This window comes from Ammospiza caudacuta, chromosome 36, assembly GCF_027887145.1.
Source record: "Ammospiza caudacuta isolate bAmmCau1 chromosome 36, bAmmCau1.pri, whole genome shotgun sequence".
Classification (NCBI taxonomy): domain Eukaryota; kingdom Metazoa; phylum Chordata; class Aves; order Passeriformes; family Passerellidae; genus Ammospiza; species Ammospiza caudacuta.
The window spans coordinates 1105632-1117851 of NC_080628.1; positions in this window are offsets into that span (position 1 = coordinate 1105632).

Sequence of the window (12220 nt, forward strand, 5' to 3'; positions counted from 1 at the left end):
TTAGAGAGGGGGAGGGGCTTAGATAGAGAGGGGGAGTGGCTTAATGGGACGGGCTTAGAGGGGGAGGGGCTTAATGGGGAGGGGCAAGGGGGGGCAAAGGCCCCGCCCCTAAATCCATGGAGGGAATCTGGGGGAGAGAGGGGGCGGGACTTAGAGAGGGGGCGGGACTTAATGGGGGAGGGGCTTAGGTAGAGAGGGGAAGGGGCTCAGAGAGGGGGTGGGGGTGCAGTGGGGAGGGGCTTAGAGGGGGAGGGGGCTTAATGGGGAGGGGGCTTAGAGAGGGGAGGGACTAAATGGGGGAGGGGCTGAATGGGGAGGGGCTTAGAGAGGGGAGGGACTAAATGGGGGAGGGGCTGAATGGGGAGGGGGAGGGGCAAAGGGGGGCAAGGGCCCCGCCCCCAAATCCATGGGGGGAACCTTGGGAGACAGATGGGGCGGGGCTTAGATAAGGGGCGTGGCTTAGATAGGGGAGGGGCTTAGTGGAGAGGGGTTTAATATAGGAGGTTGATGAGAGGGGGAGTGGCTTAAAGGGGAGTGGCTTAGAGAGGGGGAGGGGCTAAATGGGGGAGGAGCTTAATGGGGGAGGGGCTTGGATGGAGGGGGAGGGGCTAAGGTGGTGGGGAGGGGGGGACCCCTCCAATATTAGGGACCACCCCCCCCCAACCACCCACCCCAACCCCAGTATATCCCAGTACCTTCCCAGTGCTCCCAGTATCCCCAGTTTGGCTCCCAGTCCCTCCCAGTATATCCCAGTACCGTCCCAGTGCTCCCAGTACCCCCAGTTCCCTCCCAGTTTCCCCAGTTTGGCTCCCAGTCCCTCCCAGTATATCCCAGCTCCCCCCCAGTCCCTCCCAGTACCCCCAGTTTGGCTCCCAGTACCCCCAGTTTGGCTCCCAGTCCCTCCCAGTATATCCCAGTACCGTCCCAGTGCTCCCAGTACCCCCAGTTCCCTCCCAGTTCCCTCCCAGTTTCCCCAGTTTGGCTCCCAGTCCCTCCCAGTATATCCCAGCTCCCCCCCAGTCCCTCCCAGTATCCCCAGTTTGGCTCCCAGTACCCCCAGTTTGGCTCCCAGTCCCTCCCAGTACCCCCAGTTTGGCTCCCAGTCCCTCCCAGTATATCCCAGTACCGTCCCAGTGCTCCCAGTACCCCCAGTTTGGCTCCCAGTCCCTCCCAGTTTCCCCAGTTTGGCTCCCAGTCCCTCCCAGTATCCCCAGTTTGGCTCCCAGTCCCTCCCAGTATATCCCAGTACCCCCAGTTTGGCTCCCAGTCCCTCCCAGTATATCCCAGTACCGTCCCAGTGCTCCCAGTTTCCCTCACGTGTCGCTTCCGCGCCGCCGCCGCCGTTGCCGCTCTGGTCCCGCCCCTTCCCGCCCCGCAGCCAATCAGCGCGCGGGGGCGTGGCCAGAGCCGGAACCAGAGAGAGGGGCGGGGCCGGGGCTGCAGCGCCCCCTGGCGGCCGGGAGGACCAGAACGGACCAGTACGGACCAGTACAGGCACCAGTATGGACCAGTTCTGACCAGTACGGACCAGTTTGCACCAAGATGGGCACCAGGATGGACTGGGAGTCCTGGGGGGGGTTACTGGGAGCACTGGGAGCCCAAACTGGTGTTACTGGTTTTTATTGGTTCCTTACTGGGAGGGGACTGGGAGCACTGGGGGCCATACTGGGAGCACTGGGAGTGAACTGGGAGCACTGGGGGCACTGGGAAGATACTGGGATTATACTGGGAGCCCAAACTGGGAGTACTGGGGGTTACTGGGAGCACTGGGAGCCCAAACTGGTGTTACTGGTTTTTATTGGTTCCTTACTGGGAGTGAACTGGGAGCACTGGGGGCCATACTGGGAGCACTGGGAGTGAACTGGGAGCACTGGGGGCACTGGGAGGATACTGGGAGCCATACTGGGATTATAATGGGAGCCCAAACTGGGAGTACTGGGGGTTACTGGGAGGGGACTGGGAGCACTGGGGGCCATACTGGGAGCACTGGGAGTGAACTGGGAGCACTGGGGGCCATACTGGGAGCACTGGGAGGATACTGGGAGCACTGGGGGCACTGGGAAGATACTGGGAGCACTGGGGGGATACTGGGAGCCATACTGGGATTATACTGGGAGCCCAAACTGGGAGTACTGGGGGTTACTGGGGGGTTACTGGGAGGGGACTGGGAGCACTGGGAGGAACTGGGAGCCCAAACTGGTGTCACTGGTTTTTATTGGATCTTTACTGGGGGATACTGGGAGGACTGGGGGGGGGAGGTACTGGAAGCGCTGGGGGTTACTGGGAGCACTGGGAGCCATACTGGGAGCACTGGGAGGGCACTGGGAATCACAAAACTGGGAACACTGGGGGTTACTGGGATCACTGGGAGCCCAAACTGGGAGCACTGGGGGGATACTGGGAGGGCAAACTGGGAGCCGAAACTGGGAGCACTGGGAGGACACTGGGAGCACTGGGTGCCCTTACTGGTGTTACTGGTTTTTATTGGTTCCTTACTGGGAGCACTGGGGGGGGACACCGGGAGCGCTGGGAGAGCGCCAACAGCGAATAATTGCACCAAAAACACCCAAAAACCAGTTAAAACCAGTAAAAACCATTATAAAGCGGCGTAAACCAGTATAAACCCGTTCCATTAACGGTTAAATTAGGTAACACCATTACGTAATCCCATGACGTCACCCGATTACCATATTTGGCCGTCACGTTTTCCCCGCCCCCTACCACGTGACCCCGCCCCCCCCACAGTGCGGTTCAACCATCCCGCCCCGGCCTCCGCGCAGGCGCAGTCAGAGTTCGGGAAGGGGCGGCGCCGGGCTTTGTTGCCACGCCCAGGCGCCGCCCACCGCGTGACGTAATCACGTTAGACACGTCATCGCGCACGCGCTCATCACGTGCTGCCCGGCAAAGGCGGGGCAGGTCAGGATGTACCGCACTGACGATGCCGCAAGATGGCGGCGGCCGCGCCCTCAACCCGCGACAGCGCCACCGAAGTCACGGCGACGCCGCGACACCGCCACCGAGGCACCGGCAGGGCACCCCCTCACCCGCCCGAACCGAATTTACCGTTCCCATCCCGAAATTTTATTGCTTTCGGTGTTTTATGCGCCGAAATCCCGCGCGGTTTTGCTCCCAGGGTGCACCGCGCGCGTCATTTGCATGAGGGACGCCATTACGGGGGGTTTGGCCGTAAAAAAATCGGGGTTTAATGGGCAGAGGGAGGGGGTTGGGAGGCCTGGGGGGGTTTGGGGGGCGTCCCAGGGGGATTGTGGGGACCCCGGGAGGATTTTGGTGACCCCTGAGGGGATTTTGGGGACCCTGAAGGGGTTTTGGGGGTTCCTGAAGCGCTTTTGGGGACCCCCAGGGGGATTTGGGGATCCCGAGAGGATTTTGGTGACCCCTGAGGGATTTTGGGGACCCCTGAGGGGATTTTGGGGACCCCGGGAGGATTTTGGTGACCCTCGGGTGAATTCTGGGGATCCCAAGAGGATTTTGGGGACCCCTGAGGGGATTTTGGGGACCCTGAAGGGGTTTTGGGGGTTCCTGAAGCGCTTTTGGGGACCCCCAGGGGGATTTGGGGATCCCGAGAGGATTTTGGTGACCCCCGGGTGAATTTTGGGGATCCCAAGAAGATTTTGGGGATCGCTGAAGGGTATTTTTGGGGGACCCCCAGTTTGATTTTTCGGGGGGGGCTTTTGGGGACCCCCAAATTCGATTTTTTGGGGGGCTCACAGCGCCCCCCTGTGGCACAGCAGGACCCGGCCCAGCAGCAGCAGCTCCGTCACGGCCGGGGGGACACTGGGGGGGAAATTGGGGGGTCATGGGGGGGTCTGGGGGTCCCCAAATCCCCTCAGGGACCCCAAAATCCAATCCAGGGACCCCAAAAACCCCAAAATCCCCTCAGAGACCCCCGCCAAAATCCTCAAAATCCCCCCCCAAAATCCTCCCGGAGCCCCCAAAACCCCTCGGGACCCCCAAAAATCCCCCCCAAAAAAACAACAGAAACCCACCCCCAAAAAACCCCAAAAATGAAAGAAACACACGCAAAAAAAAAACCCCAAAAACCAAAAGAAATCCATCCAAAAAAACCCAAAATCCCCCAGGACCCCCCAAAATCCCCCTCAGGACCCACCCCCAAAACAACAGAAACTCCCTCAAAAAACAAAAGAAAACCATCCAAAAAAAAACCCCCAAAACCACAAAAAAAACCACCCAAAATCCCCCCAGGACCCCCCAAATCCCCTCAGGGACCCCAAAATCCAATCCAGGGACCCCAAAAACCCCAAAATCCCCCAGGACCCCCCAAAATCCCCTCACGACCCACCCCCAAAACAACAGAAACTCCCCCAAAAAACAAAAGAAAACCATCCCAAAAAAAAACCCCAAAACCACAAAAAAAACCTCAAAATCCTCCCAGGACCCCCCCAAATCTCCTCAGGGACCCCAAAATCCAATCCAGGGACCCCAAAAACTCCAAAATCCCCTCAGGATCCCCCCAAAATCCCCTCAGGACCCCCCCAAAATCCCCTCAGGACCCACCCCCAAAACAACAGAAACTCCCCCAAAAAACAAAAGAAAACCATCCAAAAAAAACCCCCAAACCACAAAAAAAATCCCCCCAGGACCCTTCAAAACCCCTCGGGAGCCCCCAAAACCCCCTCGGGACCCCCCAAAACCCCCCCAGGACCCCCCAAAATCCCCCTCAGGACCCACCCCCAAAACAACAGAAACTCCCTCAAAAAACAAAAGAAAACCATCAAAAAAAACCCCCAAAATCACAAAAAAACCCCCCAAAATCCTCCCAGGACCCCCCAAATCCCCTCAGGGACCCCAAAATCCAATCCAGGGACCCCAAAAACCCCAAAATCCCCTCAGGACCCCCAAAATCCCCCTCAGGACCCACCCCCAAAACAACAGAAACTCCCTCAAAAAACAAAAGAAAACCATCCCAAAAAAAAACCCCAAAACCACAAAAAAAACCTCAAAATCCTCCCAGGACCCCCCCAAATCTCCTCAGGGACCCCAAAATCCAATCCAGGGACCCCAAAAACTCCAAAATCCCCTCAGGATCCCCCCAAAATCCCCTCAGGACCCCCCCAAAATCCCCTCAGGACCCACCCCCAAAACAACAGAAACTCCCCCAAAAAACAAAAGAAAACCATCCAAAAAAAACCCCCAAAACCACAAAAAAAACCACCCAAAATCCCCCCAGGACCCCCCAAATCCCCTCAGGGACCCCAAAATCCAATCCAGGGACCCCAAAAACCCCAAAATCCCCCAGGACCCCCCAAAATCCCCTCAGGACCCACCCCCAAAACAACAGAAACTCCCCCAAAAAACAAAAGAAAACCATCCAAAAAAAACCCCCAAACCACAAAAAAAATCCCCCCAGGACCCTTCAAAACCCCTCGGGAGCCCCCAAAACCCCCTCGGGACCCCCCAAAACCTCCCCAGGACCCCCCAAAATCCCCCTCAGGACCCACCCCCAAAACAACAGAAACTCCCTCAAAAAACAAAAGAAAACCATCAAAAAAAACCCCCAAAACCACAAAAAAAAAACCCAAAATCCTCCCAGGACCCCCCAAATCCCCTCAGGGACCCCAAAATCCAATCCAGGGACCCCAAAAACCCCAAAATCCCCCAGGACCCCCCAAAATCCCCTCACGACCCACCCCCAAAACAACAGAAACTCCCTCAAAAAACAAAAGAAAACCATCCCAAAAAAAAACCCCAAAACCACAAAAAAAACCCCAAAATCCTCCCAGGACCCCCCCAAATCCCCTCAGGGACCCCAAAATCCAATCCAGGGACCCCAAAAACTCCAAAATCCCCTCAGGATCCCCCCAAAATCCCCTCAGGACCCACCCCCAAAACAACAGAAACTCCCCCAAAAAACAAAAGAAAACCATCCCAAAAAAAACCCCAAAACCACAAAAAAAACCTCAAAATCCTCCCAGGACCCCCCCAAATCTCCTCAGGGACCCCAAAATCCAATCCAGGGACCCCAAAAACTCCAAAATCCCCTCAGGATCCCCCCAAAATCCCCTCAGGACCCCCCCAAAATCCCCTCAGGACCCACCCCCAAAACAACAGAAACTCCCCCAAAAAACAAAAGAAAACCATCCAAAAAAAACCCCCAAACCACAAAAAAAATCCCCCCAGGACCCTTCAAAACCCCTCGGGAGCCCCCAAAACCCCCTCGGGACCCCCCAAAACCCCCCCAGGACCCCCCAAAATCCCCCTCAGGACCCACCCCCAAAACAACAGAAACTCCCTCAAAAAACAAAAGAAAACCATCAAAAAAAACCCCCAAAATCACAAAAAAACCCCCCAAAATCCTCCCAGGACCCCCCAAATCCCCTCAGGGACCCCAAAATCCAATCCAGGGACCCCAAAAACCCCAAAATCCCCTCAGGACCCCCAAAATCCCCCTCAGGACCCACCCCCAAAACAACAGAAACTCCCTCAAAAAACAAAAGAAAACCATCCCAAAAAAAACCCCAAAACCACAAAAAAAACCTCAAAATCCTCCCAGGACCCCCCCAAATCTCCTCAGGGACCCCAAAATCCAATCCAGGGACCCCAAAAACTCCAAAATCCCCTCAGGACCCACCCCCAAAACAACAGAAACTCCCCAAAAAAACACACGAAAACCATCAAAAAAAAACCCCAAAACCACAAAAAAACCCCCAAAACCCCCTCGGGACACCCCAAAATCCCTCAGGACCCCCCAAAACCCCCTCGGGACCCCCCAAATCCCCCCCGGACCCACCTGAGCGCCAGCGCCCCCCACAGGGCGGGGCCGTCCCAGGCCTCGATCCAGCCCAGGGTGAGCCCCAAAAGCGCCCCCAGGTGGGCGCCCAAAGCTGGGGGGGGGGCGTCGGAAAATCCCCCCAAAAATCGGTGACACCCCCAAAATCAGTGAGACCCCCAAATGCCAGGGGGAGCCCCTCAAAATACCCCAAATCCCCCCTCAAATCCCCCCAAATCCCCCCTAAATCCCCCCAAAATTCCTCCAAATTTCCCCCAAATCCCCCTCCGAATCTCCTCAAATCGCCCCCCAAAAATTCCCTGAAATCCCCCCAAATTTTCCCCAAATTCTGCCTCAAATCCCCCCAAATCCCCCCCCCAAAATTCCCCCAAATTATGGCCCTGAAATCCCCTCAAATCCCCCAAATTTTCCACAAATTGTCCCCCAAATTCCCTCCAATCACCCCCAAATTTTCCCCCAAATCCCCCCCAAATTTTCCCCCAAATCCCCCCCAAATTTTCCCCCAAATTCCCTCCAATCACCCCCAAATTTTCCCCCCAATTCCTCCAAATTTCCCCCAAATTCTGCCTCAAATTCCTCAAATTTCCCCAAAATCCCCCCAAAATCAGTGACACCCCCAAAATCAGTGGGAGCCCCTCAAAATACCCCAAATTCCCCCTCAAATCCACACTGAAATCCCCCCAAATTCCTCCAAATTTTCCCCAAATCCCCCTCCGAATCTCCTCAAATCGCCCCCCAAAAATTCTCTGAAATCCCCCCAAATTTTCCCCAAATTCTGCCTCAAATCCCCCCAAATCCCCCCCCCAAAATTCCCCCAAATTATGGCCCTGAAATCCCCTCAAATCCCCCAAATTTTCCACAAATTGTCCCCCAAATTCCCTCCAATCACCCCCAAATTTTCCCCCAAATCCCCCCCAAATTTTCCCCCAAATCCCCCCCAAATTTTCCCCCAAATTCCCTCCAATCACCCCCAAATTTTCCCCCCAATTCCTCCAAATTTCCCCCAAATTCTGCCTCAAATTCCTCAAATTTCCCCAAAATCCCCCCAAAATCAGTGACACCCCCAAAATCAGTGGGAGCCCCTCAAAATACCCCAAATTCCCCCTCAAATCCACACTGAAATCCCCCAAAATTCCTCCAAATTTTCCCCAAATTCCCCCAAAATCCCCCAAATTTTCCACCAATTCCTCCAAACTTACCCCAAATTCTGCCTCAAATCCCCCCAAAATCCCCCCCCAAATCCCCCTCAAATCCCCCAAATCCCCCCCAAATTTTCCCCCAAATTCCCTCAAATCCCCCCCAAATCTCCCCCAAAACCCCCAAATTTTCTTCTCAAATCCCCCCAAATTTTCACTCAAATCACCCCAAAACCTCCCCAAATCCCCCCCCAAATTCCTCCAAATCCCCGCAAAATCCCCCAAATCCCCCCTTAAATCCCCCCAAATCTCCCCAAATTCCCCCTCAATCACCCCCAAATCCCCTCAAATTTCTACTCAAATCCCCCCAAATTTCCCCTCCCCAAATTTCCCCCAAAATTCCCCCAAATTCCCCTCAAATCCCCCCAATTCCTCCAAATTTACCCCAAATTCTGCCTCAAATCCCCCCAAAATCCCCCCAAATTTCCCCCAAATACCCCTCAAATCCCCCCAAAATCCCCCCAAAATCCCCCAAATTTTCCACCAATTCCTCCAAATTTCCCCCAAATTCTGCCTCAAATCCCCCCAAAATCCCCCAAATTTTCCACCAATTCCTCCAAATTTACCCCAAATTCTGCCTCAAATCCCCCCAAAATCCCCCCAAAATCCCCCTCAAATCCCCTGAAATTCCCCAAATTTTCCCCCAAATTCCGCCTCAAACCCCCCAAAAATCCCCCCCAAATCCCCAAAAATTCCCCCAAATCCCCCCAAAATTCCCCAATTTTTCCACCAATTCCTCCAAACTTACCCCAAATTCTGCCTCAAATCCCCCAAATTTCCCTAAAATCCCCACAAAATCCCCAAATCCCCCCAAATTCTCTCAAATCCCTCAAATCCCCCCCAAATTCCCCCCAAATCCCCCCAAATCCCCCCAAATCCCCCCAAAAATTCCCCCAAATTTTCCACCAATTCCTCCAAACTTACCCCAAATTCTGCCTCAAATCCCCCCAAAATCCCCCAAATACCCCCAAAATTCCCCCAAATTTCCCCAAAATTCCCCCAAATCCCCCCCAAATCCCCCAAAATCCCCCCCAAATCCCCCAAAATTCCCCCCAAATTCCCCCAAAATCCCCCCCAAATCTCCCCAAATCCTCCAAAATTCCCCAAATTTTTCCCCAAATTTTTGGGGAATTTTCCCCAAATTTTTTTCGGGGGACCCCCAGGATACAGCCCAGGCTCTGGCCCGAGTGGAACATGGAGACCCCCGAGAAGAACCCCAAAAACTCCACCCCGAGCAGCGCCAGGGACCCCCCGAGGGCCCCCCAAAACCTGCGGGGGAAAAAATTGGGGGGGTCAGGAATTGGGGGGGACCCCAAAATCCAAAAAATCCCCCCAAAATCGCCCCCAAAATCCGCCCAGGGACCCCCAAAATATCCCCCAGGGACCCCCAAAAACCCCAAAATTCCCCCCAAAAATCCCCTCAGGGACCCCCAAAAACCCCAAAATTCCCCCCAAAATCTCCCCCAGGGACCCCCAAAAACCCCAAAATTCCCCCCAAAATCCCCCCCAGGGACCCCCAAAACTTGCAGGGGAAAAAATTGGGGGGGGTCAGGAATTGGGGGGGACCCCAAAATCCCCAAAATCCCCTCAGGGACCCCCAAAATCCACCCCAAAATAAAAAAAAAATCCCCCCAAAATCCCCCCAGGGACCCCAAAATCTCAAAAATTCCCCCCAAAATCCACCCAGGGATTTTATGGTGGGGTCTGTACTGGTTTGTACTGGTCTGTACTGGTCTGTACTGGTTTATCCTGGTCTGTACTGGTCTGTACTGGTTTGTACTGGTCTGTACTGGTCTGTACTGGTCTGTACTGGTTTGTACTGGTCTGTACTGGTCTGTACTGGTTTATCCTGGTCCGTACTGGTTTATACTGGTCTGTGCTGGTTTATACTGGTCTGTACTAGTTTGTACTGGTCTGTACTGGTCTGTACTGGTCTGTACTGGTCTGTACTGGTTTATACTGGTTTATACTGGTCCGTACTGGTTTATACTGGTCCGTACTGGTTTATACTGGTCTGTGCTGGTTTGTACTGGTCTGTATTGGTCTGTACTGGTCTGTACTGGTCTGTACTGGTCCGTACTGGTTTATACTGGTTTATCCTGGTCCGTACTGGTTTATACTGGTCTGCACTGGTTTGTACTGGTCCATACTGGTTTATACTGGTTTATACTGGTCCGTACTGGTTTATCCTGGTCTGTACTGGTCCGTACTGGTTTATACTGGTTTATACTGGTCTGTACTGGTCCAAACTGGTCTGTACTGGTTTATACTGGTTTATACTGGTTTATACTGGTCCGTACTGGTTTATACTGGTCTGTGCTGGTTTGTACTGGTCTGTATTGGTCTGTACTGGTCTGTACTGGTTTATACTGGTCTGCACTGGTTTATACTGGTTTATCCTGGTCCGTACTGGTTTATACTGGTTTATACTGGTCCATACTGGTTTATCCTGGTCTGTAGTGGTTTATCCTGGTCCGTACTGGTTTATACTGGTCTGTACTGGTCTGTACTGGTCTGTACTGGTTTATACCGGTTTATACTGGTTTATACTGGTCCGTACTGGTTTCACTCACCCCGGCTCCACCTCTCCTGATTCGCTTTTGGGGGGGTCCTTGGGAAAGGAAAAAGGGGCGGAGTCAGAGCCGGCCACGCCCCACCCTGAGGCCTCCATAGCCCCTCCCCCTTTCCCCACCCCATTAAGCCCCGCCCACCCCAACAGCATGCACACATGCCCCGCCCCCATTGGCCCCGCCCACCCCATTAGGCCCCCGCCCCCTTTATAATTGACCCTGCCCATTCAGAGCAGCCTAAGCCCCTCCCCCTTTAGCCCCGCCCATACAGAGCTGCCAGTCTCCCTTTGGCCCCTCCCACTCCCTTAGCCCCGCCCATTTATAGCAACACCCATTTGACCACGCCCCCTTCCCCTCTTAGCCCCGCCCACAGTAGCACCACCCCTTGACCCCGCCCCCTTTGTCCCTGACCCCGCCCACCCACAGCAGCCCCCCCTTGACCCCGCCCCCTTTGTCCCTGACCCCGCCTATGCAGAGCAGCACCCTATTGGCCCCGCCCCCTTTAGCCCCGCCCACTGACCCCGCCCATCCTCATTAGCATTCCCAGGTGCGCGGCCATGGCCAGGAACCGCCCGGGCAGCAGCGCCATCTGCAAAGGGGGAGGGGCCAAAAAAGGGGGAGGGGCTAGCACCGGGACACACCCCCCGGCCCTAAGCCCCGCCCTCCTCATCACAAAAAACGGCTCCGCCCACCGGATTCCCCCTCCCCCACCATGGGGAATTCCCCGCCCCCACCCGTTTAGCTCCTCCTCCCACCCCTTTAGCCCCTCCCACCCCTTCAGGGACCCCTCCCCCACCCCGGGAGTCCCCCCTTTTCCCGCCACCCGCTCGAGCGGCGCCGTTACCGCGGCAACGGCTCAGGCCACGCCCACCGCTATGGCCACGCCCACTGCCACACGCATCGATCGGACCGGCCGCGCCCCCTTAAAGGGGCCGCGCGCCCCCCCTGGGAGATACCGGGGGATTGTACTGGTTTGTACTGGGCTTTACTGGTTTTTACTGGGCTAGGCCGGGCCATACAGACCTGTACTGGTTTATACTGGTTTATACTGGTCCGTACTGGTCCCCCCGTTGCTCTCTGATTGGCCGCCGCCCCTCTCGGCCCCGCCCCTGTTGCCGGGCAGAACGGCCGCGCACAAAATGGCCGCCGCCTCCTCGTCCTCCTCCCCACGTGACCGCGCTTTCCCCGCGCTGATTGGCCGTTCACCGCTCCCTTCTCCCCCTCGCCCGTATCGACCAATCAGCGCCGAGTCACGCGCGCGGTGGGCGGAACGGGTGAAGGCGCGCGCATAAAGGAGGGCGGGGCTTTGTGAGGAACCGACCAATTGGAGCGCGGCGCGCGCTGGGGAGGCGGGGTTTCGTGAGGCGATCGCCAATGGGAGCGCGCCGCCCGTCGTGGGGGGCGGAGATTCTGGAAGAGCCGACCAATGGGAGCGCGGCGCGCGCGGGCGGCGGCCAATGGGAGCGCGCGGGGCAAATTTGAAGCGGCGGCAGCGGCGGCGACAGCGAAGGGCGGCGGGTGAGGGGCGGAAACTTGGGGAGTTTTAGGGGGGGATTTTTGGGCGTCCCGAGGGGATTTGGGGTGTCCTGAGGGGATTTCTGAGGGGATTTGGGGGGTCCTGAAGGAAACTGGGGGCTCCTGAGGGGGACTGGGCGTTTTTGAGGGGATCTGGGAGGTCCTGAAGG